The sequence below is a fragment of the Papaver somniferum genome, chromosome 6, assembly GCF_003573695.1.
Source record: "Papaver somniferum cultivar HN1 chromosome 6, ASM357369v1, whole genome shotgun sequence".
In the NCBI taxonomy this organism is placed as follows: domain Eukaryota; kingdom Viridiplantae; phylum Streptophyta; class Magnoliopsida; order Ranunculales; family Papaveraceae; genus Papaver; species Papaver somniferum.
In genome coordinates, this window is record NC_039363.1 from 100,448,940 (window position 1) to 100,467,018 (window position 18,079).

An 18,079-nucleotide genomic window follows, 5' to 3' on the forward strand; every position below is an offset into this window, starting at 1 on the left:
TTTGTGTAAAATTTACGAGGTTAAATTAGAAAAATGATAATAACTTTTTTTTTCTTCTTCCAAAAACAGAGACAGTATACAGTGGTGAATAAGTCTCAGTACTTGTCTTAAGAATGAGAATTATACAGACTTGACATTAAATCATATTTTGTTTCACGAAAATAAGGAATTTGAATACAAAAAAATTTTGAAGGTATTTCTTATGAATATACCAGGTGGAAAGAAATCCGTGAATCTAGGACAAAATGAAAATTGCCCTAAGCTTATTAATAACAAAAATGATTGAGACATTGCCAAATCGATTTGATCCATAACATTAAATTGGCTGGCGTTGTTTATTATTTCCAAATAATGCCTTTTACTTTTGACGGGTTGCCATATCAGATTTTTTTCTTTTAAAGTGACTTTCATCCACAAGAAACTCGCAAAGCTCTTGAAATAGCTGAAGCTATAGTCGGCAAATCACCCTCGTTTAATTGGGGGCATGAAATTTAATTGGGGCTGGCATTTTATTTGCACCCCAAATTTATCGGCGTGTATTCATCCGATTGTGAAAATACTGTTTTATTTTTGATTAATTTTTTTTCTTTCAAATAACAACTCTAGATTAACGACCCTTCAAAGATAATAACGACCTTCTGGGTCGTCATGGTCGTATACAATTCTATTACGACCCTTTAATGAATTTCTACCATTAATGACTCTTCGAAGATAACGACTCTTTTTAGAGAATAACGATTATCAGTAAAGACACTTCAAAAACAATAACGACTGTTTGGAGTCGTCATATACATAATAAAAACAATAACGACTCTTTCAAAGGGTCGTCAGGGAATTGATTATGTACATGACGACTCCAAACAGTCGTATATTTCCTCCATTAATAACTCTTCTAAGAAAATCACGACTCTTTTATAGGATATAACGACTATTTAAAATTGTCACTGAAACAGTCAAAACATTAATGAAGGCTTAGAGTCGTCACTGAAGCGGTTCGACTGTTTAGAGTCGTCAGATTACGACTCTTTTATAGGAAATAATGACTGTTTAGAGTCTTCACTGAAACAGTCGAAACATTAACGACTGTTTAGAGTCGTCACTGAAATACTTCAATACCATGACGATTTTTCATACAGATCTGGCAAACAAAAAATTTGGAAAGAAAAATGTTAAACTTTAATTAAATAAGATTATCACTAATTATTCAGGGACATTTTAACCATTTTGAAAACAAAATTATAAGTGGTGACCCAAATTAGGGTAGGATGACCTTTTATGTTCTCTGATGGGAGACCCCAATTAAAATCCATGGCGCCCGATCAAATTAGGCAAATCACCTCTAAATACGCATTGACTGCATTGCGGAAAAAGGTGCAACTTGGGAGAGGGGAGATTTTTATAATCAGAGGTGTGAGCCGTTACAACTTAATTTGGATTTGTTAGTTATTTCTTTCCTTTGCTTTTTAAAGGACTGGAAGAGGTGCTATTTGCTGATGTGAGGAGAGGAGGTATAAATGAAAGATACGGGTTCGTTTGTTCGTTTAGTGTTTTATTTGTGGATACACTTTCAACAAAACGAAGAGGTGTATAAATTAAGGACCCAATTTCTTGTGTCTTGAACTGATTTTCCTACGTAAAGATCCTCTTTTCTGCCTTAATTTGGTGATTTTTGTTTGGGCATAGTTGGGAGTTACACTTTCTAACTAAAGGAAGAGGTGTATAAATTAAGGACCCTCTTCCTTTTTCTTGTGTTTCGGAAATGATTTTCCTTAAAGAAGATCCTCTTTTTTGGCTTAATTTGATGATTTTTGTTTGGACAAAGTTAGGAGTTTCATTTGGGAGGAGAGGTTAACAAGAAAAGCCTAAAACGTATATATCTGGTTCTGTCTTTGTCGCCTACCCCTTTTTTTTTTGAAAGCGACTTATTTCTTCCTTTTTTTAATGATGTATACTTTATTGCTTTTTATGAATAGAAAGTCATTTGGTTAGTTTCTGGCTAATTAGTCTATTTATGTGTGGTTTTCATAGCATACTTAACATTTTCTGGTTGAGGATTTATGACTAATCACCAAATCATATCACGTGGTTTGGCTGTGATGTTGCCAGATTAAAAATGTTTTATATGTGCGCTGATTGTTCGTTACTTACATGTATATGCGAGTAGAGTGGATAATTGGACTGAAATCATGGAACTGTTTGGACAATAGATGTAAGTTATGGGGCCGACCCAACTTCCAAATAGATATCAACGGAACATGCCCATCGGAAATGAGAGGGACTTAACTAGAGCAGCATGCATTGACGTTGAGGGCTCAATGAATGTAGCAGACATGTTTATGTGTTGATTTGATTGGAACCAAAATCCCTGGTTAAGATACGCAAAATCGAATATTTTGATGCAAATATTTAACAAGTTTGGATTTTGTGCATAAAGAGAGACAGAGATGGATTTGTATGTATGGGTGTTTTCATTTGCACCTTAAACTCACATTTGGTCTGAATAGACCGCAAAATCCCACATTAGATTTATTGATTGGATTTAGAATCTTGTCCGGTTAGGCGCGTTACGCGTATGCCATCACCCCCAACTTAAAAATCTTAGGCCGTATTAAAACCTTCAAGTGCAAGTATGGATAAGCCATGTAAATCCGCACACATTCTTTTCTTAAAACCAAAAGAAACGAAAGAACAAAGATATCCATGATCTTATTTTTGTGGCTCAAACGTAGTGATAATCTAAACAATGTCAACTGAATTTATTTATTTTACGGAAGCAATATGATCACGATATACTCATGTACATTTCATCTTTTCGAAAGGCTAATATGCACGTATTTTTCTTTTTAATATTGCAAGATTTATGCTTCACATATAAATCAAGATCGAACTTTATGAAAGGCTAAATGTGCTTGCATATCTCTGTGTATTCTAAAATCCAATGCAAAAGGAAAACCAGACAAAAATGGGAAAAAAAATCACAAAAGAAATAAAGTAGAATAAGGTAGTAAAAAGCAAGAGGGACAAATGGAGAATAATTAAGCTCACGGATTAATTAGTAGTGTTTTTCTGATCTAGCATTCGTGGTGATGAGGTTGAGGTTTAGTGGCATACATAATTCGGTTGTTAAGTTTGGTTGTCTCCCATTAATTGAATTAACCAATAATTAAGCACAAGCTTTAGTTAAAGCAAAAGCAATGAAGTTAAATTAAAGGATGTCAACCAAATGGGTACGGATTGTCCCTCGTTCATGTAAAAAATCACAGGGAGCTGAACTAGGAGTGGCTTGGAACAAGTTTATGCATGATAGGGGTGGTTTGATAACAATTTCAGCTGGGTTTGTATTATCATTGGCTAAGCTCCACTATCTATTTTAATTTTTTTTCTAAACTTGGAGGTGGCCTAAGCCAGCCCAAGTCTAGGTATAGATCAGCCACTGAAAACTCATCTACACATCAACACTACAAATTGTGCGCATGGACTAGATGAAGTACTCGTGTTTTTGATACGAACCTTTTTTTTTTTTGATGCTAAAGATTAAAAGCTTTATTAAGTTAAAACAGGTGCATTGGCATTGTTTGACAATAGTTGGTTTTCAATAATGCTAGGAGGACTATCAAGCCATACTCTAGTAATACCAAATCTTCTGCTAAACTTAGCTAGTTTGTCCGTAAATTTATTGCAAATCCTAGGGATGAAATTACACTCCCAATATGGGATTGTTTTTAAACTTATAATAGCATCAAGCAAGATGTCTTCATCTCCCACGCAATCACTGGAGATGATTTGTTGATATATCCTTTAATTTCCTTTAGATCTGTTTCAAACAATATGTAGTTGGACTGTAACTCTTTGCTCCAGTTTATTGCATCAAGGAACACTAAAAACATTATGCTTGTTCAGAATTATTTATTCCTGCATAGCACTTAGATTGGCATCCCTTCCACTTTCTTGCAAAACCACGCAAAACAAGTGTTATCCCTGTTAGTCCAATATTAGGGTCATAAAAAGCATCACAGTTGATAGTACAGTAGGGATACACAGGGGATTTTCGATGTGGTGTTAATCTCCTATCATGTTGTATGTTAGGACCATCAACCATTTTAGTGCCAAGGCTTTCAATATAGCTAGTGAACCTAACGCCTTCTTAGTTATTGTTGTTGGATTCAGATTTTTGTTTTGGAAATTAACTTCACATCTTTTTCATATCGTCCATGAAACTACCATGGCAATGTTTAGACAACCAGTTTGAATGATCTGTCGTTGATCCTGTAAAAACCAACTTTCAAAAACTTCTGCAGTATCATCATGTCTTCCTAATAAAAACACTAGACCCACTAAGAACTTGCATCCAAACATCTCTTGAGAAAGGACATGAGAAAAGAACATGCATTGTGCTTTCATCATATTGAGAGCAAAACGGGCATGACTGGTTAATGTATCTGCATACTCTGGCAAGTCTTTCCTTTGTCAGTAATATATTGTTGTGAATGAACAACAAATAATCTAGCAAATCAAATAAATGAATGGATAAATGGTGAAATCACCTTCTGAATCGAAGATCCAGACCTGAATCTGTGCAAAATGTGCGCAGCCAAATAGTTCCCGTTTCATTAATTTTCAGATAAAATGAATTAGGGTTCTCTTACAGAATAAATACCAATCGTTAACCCTACTAGTCACGCAATGGATGAGCAACGCGTGTTAAATATCTAACGGGCGCAGTTACACCAATAACTAACAACCGAAATAACTAAAGGCACCTAGCTAATTACTGAGGGCATCCACTGAGTTGCACGTCACACTGTGACATTGCCTCCCCCAGAACACTATCCTTGTCCTCAAGGATAAATTTCGGGTAATGATCTTTGATGTGGGATAGGTCCTCCCATGTAGCGTTATCAGGTGACGAATTAGTCCATTGTAGCAGTATTTGTCTGACCAACCGGCGACCCTGAAGAATGGTTCTGGTTTGAAGTATCTTCTTAGGCAGCATCAGAATTTGACCTTCATGATCAACAACTGGTAAGTCTGGAGATGGAGTGTGTTTGAGCCAATGTGTTTCTTCAGATGAGAAACATGCAAAACTAGGTGAATGCATGCATGAGAAGGCAGATGCAACTTGTAAGCCACATTACCAACTTTATGAATAACTGGGAATGGACCATAGAATTTAGCAGAGAGCTTAAAGTTCTTCCCGAGGGACACAAATGCTTGTCTATATGGCTGTAGTTTAACATATACCAAATCTCCCACTTCAAAGCTTCTATCTTTGCGTGACTTGTCATCATAAAGCTTCATTCTCTCTTGAGCTAAGTGAAGTGATTCCTTGAGAAGATCAAGTAAAGAGTCTCTTTCTCTCAAATAGGTTTCAACAACATCTACTGAAGTTGTGGCAGTGGTAGGGAAAGCTAAGTGAGGAGGGACATACCCATAAAGTGCTTGAAATGGGGACATCTTCAGACTGGTATGAAAGCTTGAATTGTACTACCATTATGCCAAAGCTAACCATTGGCTCCATTTTCCAGGTTTATGTCCAGTTAAACATCTCAAATAAGTTTCTAAGCAGCCATTCACCCTCTCAGTTTGGCCATCTGTCTGAGGGTGATATGATGTGCTTAAGTTAAGACTTGTACCCAAAGCTCTAAACAGATCCTTCCAAAAATTGCTGGTGAAGACCTTGTCCCTGTCTGACACAATTGATGATGGCAATCCATGTAATTTGAATACTTGGGATAGAAATGCCTGAGCAACTGAGGCTGCTATGTATGGATGCTGAAAAGCCAAGAAATTTGCAAACTTGGTTAGTTTGTCAACAATGACAAGGATAACACTCTTCTTGTTGCTGACAGGCAGGCCTTCAATGAAATCCATTGTGATATATTGCCATGGCTGATCAGGGACAGGAAGAGGTTGAAGTAGTCATGTAGCATTGGTGGAATCACATTTGTTTCTTTGGAAGATGTCACAATGAGAGACAAAAAGCACTATGTCTTTGTGCATTCCTTTCCAATAGAAGTGGCTCCTTGCTCTCACATAAGTGGCTTGAATTCCAAAATTCCCTCCAATGGTTGAAGCATGTAGAGAATCTAAGAGTGCTTGTCTCACATTGCCTGCAGTTCCAATGTAAAGTTTGTGTTTATACCTTAAAACACCCTCCTTGTAAGTAAAGTTTGAGACACTGAGAGGATTGAGGAGAAGTGAATAAATAATATGTTGAGCTTGAGAGTCATTTGCGTAGATACTTGTAACTTCAGCAACCCAATGTGATGTAGATAATGACAATGAGTGAAAAGAAGTAGTATCCAATGGTCTTCTGGAGAGAGCATCTGCAACAACATTGTCTGCTCTCTTTTTATACTGAATGTCATAGTCAAAACCAAGGAGTTTGATCAACCATTTCTGCTGGAATGAAGTTGTAAGTTTCTGCTCCAAGAAGTATTTTAAGCTTTGGTGATTTGTCTTAATGGTAAATTTGTTCCTTTGCAAATATTGTCTCCATCTCTGAATAGCCATGACTACAGAAAGAAATTCCTTTTCATAAGTGGAAAAAACTGAAGCTCTTGGACCTAAAGGTTTGCTATAGTAAGCAATTGGTCTCCCTTCTTGTAATAAGACTGCACCAATGCAAGAATCACTTGAATTACTTTCAACCACAAATGGTTTAGTGAAATCAGGAAGTGCTAATACAAGAGTGTTGCTCATGGAAGTCTTAAGGTTCTCAAATGCAGTAGTAGCAGCCTGGTTACAATGGAATGCATTTTTCTTGAGCAGATTTGTGAGAGGCTTGCTGATGGAGCTGTATCCTTGAAAAAAATTTCCTGTAATAACCTGTGAGGCCAAGAAACCCTCTAAGATCTTTAATAGTCTTTGGAAGTGGCCAGTTTTTCATGCACTCAATCTTGGAAGGATCAACACTTAATCCTTCAGCTGTGATGATGTGACTCAAATAGTCAAGTGAGGATTGCCCAAAACTGCATTTAGACATCTTAGCAAATAACTGGTGTTGTCTGAGTAAGGAGAAGATAATCTTGAGATATTCCAAGTGTTCCTCCATGTTATGTCTTTATCTAAGTATATCATCAAAGAAAACTAAGACAAATTGTCTCAAGAATGTCTTGAAAATCTCATTCATCAAAGCCTGGAATGTTGCAGGTGCATTTGTAATTCCAAATGACATGACTTTAAACTCATAGTGACCTTGATGAGTTCTGAAAGCTGTTTTGAAAATGTCCAACTCATGAATTCTGATCTGATTATAGCCAGCCCCGAGATCTATCTTGGAGAAAACATCATATCCACATAATATATCTAATAATTCATCCACAATAGGAATTGGGAATTTATCCTTGATGGTAATGCTATTGAGTTTTATGCATTCTACACAAAATCTCCAAGTGTTATCTTTCTTTTTGACCAAAAGAATTGGAGATGCAAATGGGCTGTGACTTGGCTGAATAATACTAGAATGTAGCATATCTCTGACTATCTGTTCTACTGCATTTTTTTGAATATAACGAAATTTGTAAGCTCTGAGATTAATAGATGTTGAATTTGGCTGAAGAGGAATTGTGTGGTCTAAATTCCTTTTGGGAGGTAACTCAGTAGGTTCTTTAAAGATATCTTGAAATTCATTTAGTAAGGGAAGTAGGATATCAGGGGTTGGTGGTGTAGGAGAAGAAGAAATAGAGAACAAGGTACCCACCAATCCATGAGAAGTAGTAGAAATAAATTTTGTGAAAGCTGCACTACTCATTTTAAGTAAGGAGTTTGTTGGAGTAATACCTTGTAAAGTAATTGTCTGATTGCGGAGTTTGAAAGATATACAGAGTTTTGTAAAATTAAATGTTACATACCCAAAGTCTTGAGCCAGTATGCACCAAGGACAATGTCATAGCCTCCTAGTGGTAAAGTTCTTAAATGCTCCTTAAATGGATGCCCTTTCATACTCCATTGTAAGTTAGAACAAATTCCAGTGCTGACTGTTTTATCCCCATTAGCCACAGTGATCATCATTGGTTTGGTTGGCTCAATGTAGCAGTTCAATGAATTGGCCAAAGCAGAATCAATAAAGCTTGTGGTGCTGCCAGTATCAATGAGGATAAAAACTTTCTTATTGTTTATTAGACTAGGAATTCTAATTGTTTCTCCAGTTGCAATGCCTGTTAGTGCATGCAGAAAAATCTCAACATCAGATTTCACTGGAGATTCTTGTGCTTCTTCAAATATTTCTTCCTCCTCATCTGTGTCCCGAGGTGCAGAAGTATCCATATGCAGCATGTAGACTTTTAGATCCCTTTACAGAAACGGCCTGGTGTGTAAACAGTGTCACAATTGTAACACAACCCTTGAGATCTTTTCTTGTCCATGTCCTCTTGAGAGAGTCTTTTTACAATTAGGTTTCGAGGATTGGTCTTTGGTGGAGGTTGGAAGAATTACTTTGGGGTTGTTGGGAAAGACTTAGGTGAAGTAAGAGTTGGTTTAGGTGACACTGGTGTAGTAAAGTAATGTCTGGTGGAGGAAAAATTTGGGGAGAAGGATTAGTGAATGACTTAGAAGCTGTACTGGTCAAATGTAGCTTTTTTTGTCTTGTAATCTAGCTAAATTGAAAGCATCATCCAAAGTTTGTGGATGAAACATTGAGACAGACTTTCCTATTTCATCTTTGAGGCCACTAAGAAAGCTCATAACAAAATATGTTTCAGTGAGAGATGGGTTCATATCAAGCATCAATGCTTTCAGAGATTCAAATTCTTCATAATAATCATCCACTGTGGTGGTTTGGACTAGTTTTTTAAAACTTCCCACAAAATTTTCATCCACAGGGTTTTCAAATCTAGCACATATGCTCTTAGCTAAATCAATACAAGTAATTCTATGCCTACTAACTTGAAAGTTTAAAAACCACTTTTCAGCCTTACCCTCAAGGTAGATTGCAGCTATATCCACCTTTTTGTGTTCTTCAATGTCATGTAATAGAAAGTATCTATCAGTTTTTTGTATCCAGCCACGAGGATTTGCACCATCAAATCTTGGAAAATCGAGCTTTGGAAAACGATTAGGAGGGATGTATTGACGATGATGATCAAAACTCGGTTCCTCTATATCATGACCATGAGATCCAGAAGCATCTTCAATATGTTGTTGATGTTGATTATTGTAAGGTCGACTGAATAATCTCACTAGATTTCGATTGTTCTCCTGTAATGAGATGTTAAGATTTGTTGCTAGAGAATCAATCAAACTTAGTAGTGAGTTCAGAGGACAAGGGCTTGAAATTTGGTTGAATCTGAGATTGATAAGCTTTTAATTGAGCTACCTCTTCTTCTACAGCTTTAAGAGTCATTGGAAAAAAAACAATTGGTGGATTCGAACTGCTCTGAATACCAATTGTTGTGAATGAACAACAGATAATCTTACAAATCAAATAAATGAATGGATAAATGGTGAAATCACCTTCTGAATCGAAGATCCAGACCTGAATCTGTGCAAAATGTGTGAAGCCAAATAGTTCTCGTTTCATTAATTTTCAAATAAAATGAATTAGGGTTCTCTTACAGAATAAATACCAATCATTAAGCCTACTATTCACACAATGGATGAGCAACGCGTGTCAAATATATAACGGGCGTAGTTACACCAATAACTAACAATCGAAATAACTAAAGGCACCTAACTAATTACTGAGGGCAGCCAGTGAGTTGCATTTCACACTGTGACATATATCAGTTAGACATTTCCAGAAAAAATGTTTAAACTCGGCCATGTTTGAAAACTCCAAAATTGCTTCCAACTTATATTAGTGTTTTTAATTTTAGGAGAGACCTGCATATTACCCAAACTTATTTCATGCAACTTATTATAAGTTGATTTAAGAGAGAAAATCTCATTTAAGCTCCAGATAAGCTTATCTTTAGCTTCCACAGAAATTCTCATATTTATAATCAGCTCAGCTAGCTTAATTAGCTGTTTCAGATTCAAAAAGATAATGAATCAACTCTGCATTCCAATGCTTTCTATCCTGAGTAAAGAGCTGTTGAACCCAAATATACTTGTCACTATCAGCTACACCCTGTCTTGGAACTGGTCGATCATTCATGCCTATAATCCAAACATCCAACCAAATTTTTTATCTTATCTCCTTTCCCTACTCTACATCGACTATTATCTTTTATAAAAGGAATCTGTTTTTCTATCCCATTCCATACCCAAGAGCAATTTTTCTTAATACTGCATGAAATAAAGAGGTGCACGGAAAATACTTGGCTTGCATTGCTTTCACTCACTGTTCATCTGGATTAGTGCAAATTCTCCTTGCATCCCTTATTAAGAGAGCTTGGTTTAGAAATTTCAGATCTCGGAATCTTTGGCCACCCAAGTTTTTATGTAAACCTAAAAGTTTCCATGATGCAGTATACGTCCCTTTTTTTCTTCTTATACGAACCTAGTTTGGACTAGATGAACTATTCGTGTTTAGGGATTGATGTGATTTTTAGATAGTGGTAAAACTGGTTCGATTCTCAGACTTGTGAAGGATATTAATTAGACTTAAATTCTAATATTAAAATAGAAAACTCACTAAAAATTATAGCAAACTCAATCAAAGTTGATATCAATATTAAAAGAACACTGAGGCTAAGATTTCACTATTTTCCAAGTTTAAGGTTATTTAATCCAATCTTTGTATTCATGCAATTTTCTTGTTCAATTTGATTCTCACTATTGCAACAAGTAGATTTTCAAAAGCGATAATTGTAAATACCAAGCATGAAGCATCAAGAGTCCATAAACTAAGCATACTCCATCAAAATAGATCACAATCACTCAAATAAAAATCATATTCAATAATAGTCTAAGGCAAATAATCATAATAATAATTGCAATAAATTAAATTAAATAGATTGTACCGCTTTTTGTTGGAAAAATAACTTCCTCTATCGCCTCAACAATGGGGTTTAGCTCCTCATATCAAAAACAGGTTCAAAATAATAAATCATGGCTCAAAAGGTGGTTTTATTGAAGAGAATATATAAAACAACAGATCTGCAACGGTGTATAGATGTTACAGAAATCACCGTTACGGTTGGTGTTGCAATACTGGAGATATACATTACTAATCAACTGTTACAGGATCAGAAATTTAAGACCCTAGAATACGACTGTCCTGCACAGCTTAATGTTCTTCAGCTGTTAAACAACGACACTGTTCTGCGACTGTTTCTTGTGCGTCAATGTTCTTCGCGTTCTTCTCTTCAGCAGCAGCAGCAGCAGCAACAGAAGCAGAGTTTGATAAAACTCTGATTTCTTCTTCTCTGGCTCTTCTTAGGTCCCCAAACTCTCGACACCCCTTCTATATGACCCAAACAATCTATTTATATCAAAAATACCGATTAAATCTCTCCCAAATCTTCTGAAATCTCTTTCCTTCTCTTCACGGCCAAGTTGCGGAAATTTCTTGTTTTAGAATTTCTACGCGTTTCTGAGCTTTCCTTTTTATTTTAAACTCTTCCTTAGATAGATACAAATATTTGGGAAGGTTTACAACACTTTAATCTCTCTAAAATTCCCTAAAACAGGTCACACACGTGACTTTCCATATTTTCTGGTGTGATAAAAATCCGTCGATTGAGCCCAGTCTAATCGATTTCAACACCCATATCAGATTCCTAGACCCATAAGGAGTCTATCCTATGAAAATCAGAGGTTTAATCGACCTCAAACTCCTCCAAATCAGGAACCCTAAAATTTGTTATTCACTGCACCTACTTTCCCGCCAAAACTTGGTTTTTGAAATGTTGAAGATGGTTGCCCCTTATCCAGGGTAGGGGTGCGATTAGCAGCTGCTTGGAAATGGGTTCCCCTTAGTAATTAGGTTACCCCTTATCCAAAGTGAGAGTCCGAATAGCAAATGTCATCCGGGTGCTTTCCGACAACTTTTCGAGACAATTTTTTCCAAAAATGTTTATTGTCCAAAAATACCTACAAATAAATAAAACACCATATAAAGTACAAAAATGAGCCCTAACAATATATAAAATCGAGACAAATCGGACACAAAAATGTGTCTATCAAATACCCCCAAACCTATTATTTGCTAGTCCTCGAGCAAAAATAAAATAGAAATAAAATTCTAACTCACTTTCGCAGGCATCGTCGATTGCATTTAGCGTATGCAATAAGCCTTTAAACCCCTAGGTGTCCCTAGTGGCGGAGTGTTGTCTCCGGAGGGCTTACCAGAGGTATACCCACAAAACCTTTATACTCCAGACCCTAGCTATCTATATAGAACCTTGGAAGGCACTAAAGAATCTCCTTGGTTGGCATACTTATTGACTACAGGAGGAAGTACCCTGATGTGAAATTCCAATTGTGGTACACGAGTTTTCTCTCAAGCATACTAAAATTCATATATAAGTGACAGAGCTCTACTGAGATAGTTGCACTATGGACATCAATATCCGGAGTCGAAACTAATCACATGGATAGATCAAGAAGATGGGTATAGAGAAAAACATAGATGGTTTTGATGTTTACTAGGTGAACGGTGTTTCTCATATCTGTCTGAAGGCCTCCGCCAAAATGAACCTATCCTAATGGACTGAGATACCGGTCTGACTAATATCAAACACCGGCATATACAAGGGTACCAGTGGTCGATAATCCTAACTTTAGGTCAACACAACTGGCATATACAAGGGTTCCAGTGGTCGACTTTATTGAATTTATTCCAGTTGGTCTGATGGTCTGGTCTTTTTTTTTTGTATCTCAATCACTCTAATTCACCCTAGCATTGGTAACAACTTGAATCGTGAGCCCCACCTAATCACTTAGAGAAACATAATTTAAAAACAAAACAAAATAAAAACAGAAGTGAAAAAGACTCAACGAGATATGGTGAAACTATCATGTTACTTCTAACACCTGAGCTCTGTGCTTTTATGAATAGACTCTTTAGATGTTGCCATCTAGTCAGATTGGTTCCTCAACTCCTACAACCAAAATGCTTCCATCCACTTAGATTGGTTAGTGCCATCCTTAATAGGGATAAATTTCTAGGCTCTGGAGTTTATTTATTGCAACGAAAAGGTAACAAAAAGTTCTACCCCACCCCCAAACTTAAATCTAACATTGTCCTCAATGTTTCTAATCAAAGAACAATACCAAAAATATAAGTAACATGGGGAAATAGTAAAGAGAGAAGTCGTAAATATAGTACCTGGGTGAAGTGTAACCAAAAACCTACAAAAATATTATACAACATACAAAATCGCCTCGATGGTCAATCAAGGTAAATAGGGTCCTCCAGAGGGACCTCCTCAACATCACCTGTAGGAAAAGGCTCTAAAAAGGGCTTCAATCGCTTACCGTTAACCTTCGAAGAACTACTACCATCTGGTGTCTCAATCTCAACAGTGCCATGAGGAAAAACAGTACGGACCACAAAAGGACCGGTCCACCGAGAGCGTAACTTCCCGGGGAATAGATGCAAACGAGTGTCATACAGAAGAACTTTTTGACCTGGAGAAAATGACTTTCGTAAAATATTCCTATCATGCACAAGTTTCATTTTGTTCTTATACTCCTTAGCACTATCGTATGCATCTCTACGAATCTCGTCCAACTCATTGAGCTGGAGCTTTCTTTGAGCTCCTGCCTTGTCAAGTGAAAAGTTTAAGTTCTTAATAGCCCAATAGGCTCGATGCTCTAACTCAACAGGCAGGTGACATGCCTTGCCAAACACTAAACGATAAGGTGACATTCCAATGGGTGTCTTAAACGCAGTACGGTAAGCCCATAAGGCATCAGTAAGCCTCGACGACCAGTCTTTCCTATTTGGATTAACTGTTTTCTCTAGAATACGTTTAATTTCCCTATTGGAAACCTCTACCTGACCACTAGTCTGAGGGTGATATGGGGTTGCTACTTTATGGGTAATACCGTATTGTTTCATTAAAAGAGCAAACGGTCTATTACAAAAGTGTGAACCTCCATCACTAATTATAGCTCGCGGCGTACCAAAACGTGTAAGTATATTCTCTTTCAAAAACTGGACTACGACCCTGTGGTCATTCGTTTTACACGGAACCGCCTCAACCCACTTAGACACATAGTCTACAGCGACAAGTATGTAAAGATAACCAAACGAAATAGGAAATGGACCCATAAAATCAATGCCCCACACATCAAAGACCTCAATCACTAAAATAGGGTTCAAAGGCATCATATTTCTACGGGAAATGGTTCCTAACTTCTGGCAACGCTCACAAGAAACACAATGACTATGGGAATCTTTAAATAACGAAGGCCAGTAAAATCCACACTGCAAAATCTTAGCAGCAGTCTTCTTAGCACTAAAATGATCCCCACATACATGTTCATGACAAAAGGAGATAATACTAGACTGGTCACTCTCAGATACACATCTCCTAATAATCTGGTCCGGACAATACTTAAACAGATAAGGATCGTCCCAAAAGAAATGCTTAACCTCGGCTAAAAACCTAGAGCGATCTTGCGTACCCCAATGTTGAGGGGTTCGACCAGTAACAAGATAGTTCACTATATTTGCATACAAAGGTGATTGGGAAACAGAGAACAATTGTTCATCAGGAAAGCTATCCCTTATAGGAAGGGAATCACTAGGGGAAATAACAACTAGATTAGACAAGTGGTCTGCTACTACATTTTCTGCACCTTTTTGTCTCTAATATCTGGGGAAAATTCCTGTAACAATAGGATCCATCTAATCAATCTAGGTTCGGTATCCTTCTTAGATAAAAGGTATTTCAAAGCAGCATGATCTGTATAGATTATGATCTTAGAACCTAATAGGTAGGACCTAAACTTATCCAAGGCAAACACGATGGCTAAAAGTTCCTTCTCGGTAGTTGTGTAGTTCATTTGGGCATCATTCAGAGTTTTGCTAGCATAATAAATCACATGAAGTAATTTGTTTTCTCGTTGTCCTAAAACGACGCCTATAGCATAATCTGAAGAATCACACATAATCTCAAAGGGTAGGTTCCAGTTAGGTGCCTGGACTATCGGGGCAGTAGTGAGTAAAGTTTTAAGCTTCTCAAAAGCCTCTAAACAAGCATCATCAAAGACAAACTTAACATCTTTTGCAAGCAAATTGCAAAGAGGTCTAGAAATCAAGCTAAAATCCTTAATGAATCGACGGTAAAAACCTGCATGCCCTAGGAATGACCTAATATCTTTTACGGTTTTTGGGACCTGTAAAGTCTTAATAAGGTCAACTTTGGCTTTGTCTACCTCTATACCCTTTGAAGAGACGATGTGCCCTAACACAATTCCTGATTTAACCATGAAATGGCATTTTTCCCAATTAAGCACTAAATTTTTTTCCTTACACCTAGTCAACACTAATGTCAAATGATGCAAGCACTCATCGAAAGATGAACCAAACACTGAAAAATCATCCATAAAGACCTCTAAGAACCGTTCTACCATATCAGAAAATATGCTCATCATACAACGCTGAAAAGTTGCAGGGGCATTACATAGCCCGAAAGGCATGCGTCTATACGCAAAGGTACCAAAGGGACAGGTAAAAGTGGTTTTCTCTTGGTCTTCTGGGGCAATAACGATCTGATTATAACCGGAGTAGCCATCTAAGAAGCAATAGTGACTATGTCCAGCTAATCGCTCTAGCATTTGGTCGATAAAAGGAAGGGGAAAGTGATCCTTCCTTGTGACCTTGTTCAATTTCCTATAGTCAATACACACACGCCATCCCGTGGTCACTCGGGTTGGGATTAATTCATTATTATCATTCTGGACTACAGTGATACCTGATTTCTTGGGGACAACCTGAACAGGGCTGACCCACTTACTGTCTGAAATTGGGTAAATAATACCCGCATCTAACAACTTAAGCACCTCTTTTCGAACTACCTCTTTCATGTTAGGGTTCAGTCGACGTTGCATCTCCCTAGAAGGTTTGGAGTCTTCCTCTAAATGAATCTGATGCATACACACAGTAGGACTTATACCCTTAATGTCTGCTATAGTCCACCCTAAAGCTTCCTTATTGTCTTGAAGTACATTTACTAGCCTACTTTCCTGATCACTATCCAAATCGGAAGCTACAATCACAGGTAAAGTCTCAGATGGGCCTAAAAACACATACTTTAGAGTATCGGGTAGTGGTTTAAGGTCCAACTTTGGGGGCTCTTCTAAAGAAGGAATTAGGGTAGTCTCAGAAACTGGTAACGGTTCGAACCTAGCTTTCCATCTATCAGTGTCTAACACAGGGGTAGAATCTAATAGAGCATTCACCTGTTCAATAGTGCTATCGTCGTCAAAATCTAAACCAAAATGGGATAGACAACTTTCTAATGGGTCTTCATACAAGATGTTTGGTAATGACTCCTGAACTAAGGCTTCTATCATGTTCACCTCCTTAACACATGTGTCATCTAGCTCATGAGGTTGCTTACTGACATTAAAAATGTTCATCTCCATAGTCATATTACCAAAACATAAACTCATCACACCATTTCGACAGTTAATGATCGCATTAGACGTAGCTAAAAATGGGCGACCTAAAATCAGAGGTATCTGGTTCTCTGGGTCAGGGACAGGTTGGGTATCTAGGACCACGAAATCCACTGGATAAATAAACTTGTCGACCTCAATAAGAACATCCTCGATAACACCTCGAGGGATTTTAACAGACCTATCAGCTAACTGCAGTGTCATCTGAGTAGGTTTCATTTCACCAAGTCCTAGCTGTAAGTATACATGGAATGGCAGTAAGTTCACACTGGCTCCTAAGTCAAGTAAAGCTTTTTCTACCCGGAAGTTACCTATTGTGCAAGCAATGGTAGGAGAACCTGGGTCTTTGTACTTTGGAGTTGTGGTGTTCTGAATGATTGAACTTACGTGACTAGCTAAAAAGGCTTTCTTATGGACGCTAAGTTTTCGCTTTCGCGTACACATATCCTTAAGGAACTTGGCATAAGCAGGAATTTGCCTAATTGCATCTAATAAGGGAAGGTTTATGGTAACTTGCTTAAAAACCTCCACTATGTCATTAAAGTTCGATTCCTTCTTTGTTGGTACTAATAGCTGAGGAAATGGGGCTCTAGGCCTAAAATCAGACCTTTCAGGAACCGAATTCACATCATCAGAAACTTTATCAGTCTCTTCAGCTACTGGTCCTGAGAGGTGAGATCCTGAGGGGTGAACTACAGTATGTTCACTATCGGGCATGGTTACCTTATTGTCTACAACTCTACCACTTCTAAGGGTTCTAACCATTCAATTGATTCGATGGTTTTGCACCTAATTCATGAACTCCTCTAGGGTTGGGTTTGTTTGACTAGGAAACTTACCTTTTTCTCTCAAAGAATCACTTATCAGACCAACCTGGGTTTTTAACTCGGAAATAGCCTGACTATTTTCTTGTCCTATCCTGTTACTAGCTTGTAGACTCTGTTCTACGGATAACTGAAATTTTGCAGTTTGCTGAGTTAACAAGGCGAGAGATTCCTCTAAACTTAGGATTTTCTTATCTGACTGATTCTGAAACTGAGCTAGTCCTGAAGGATTCTTAGTATAGCCAAAACCTGGGGGAGCATTAGAATTACTAAACTGACCTTGACTTTGGCCCTTAGACCACGAAAGGTTCGGATGGTTTCTCCAACCAGGATTATAGGTTTCTGAATATGGGTCAATCTTTTGACGGTTATCAAATCTAGTGTTATTATAAAGAGCATTGGCCTGCTCTTCAATATTCTGGCCTTCCCAAAAAGGCTCCACTCTACCACTAGTCTGGCCCACTTCTAAGGCTTCTAACCTTTTTGCTATAGCAGCAATTTTGGCATCTGATTCATAGCCTCCTTCTACCCTATTAACGTTTCCTCTACTTAAAAGAATTGTTTTCTGGGGTGCCCTACTATTTTCCCATTGCTGGGTTTTTTCGGCGATTTCATTAAAAAATTCCATCGCCGCATCAACAGTTTGGTTTTCAAATCCACCAGTGCATAGAGACTCAACCATGGTCGTTGTGGAATAATCTAAACCCTCATAAAGGATCTGAACTAGCCTAACCTTTTCT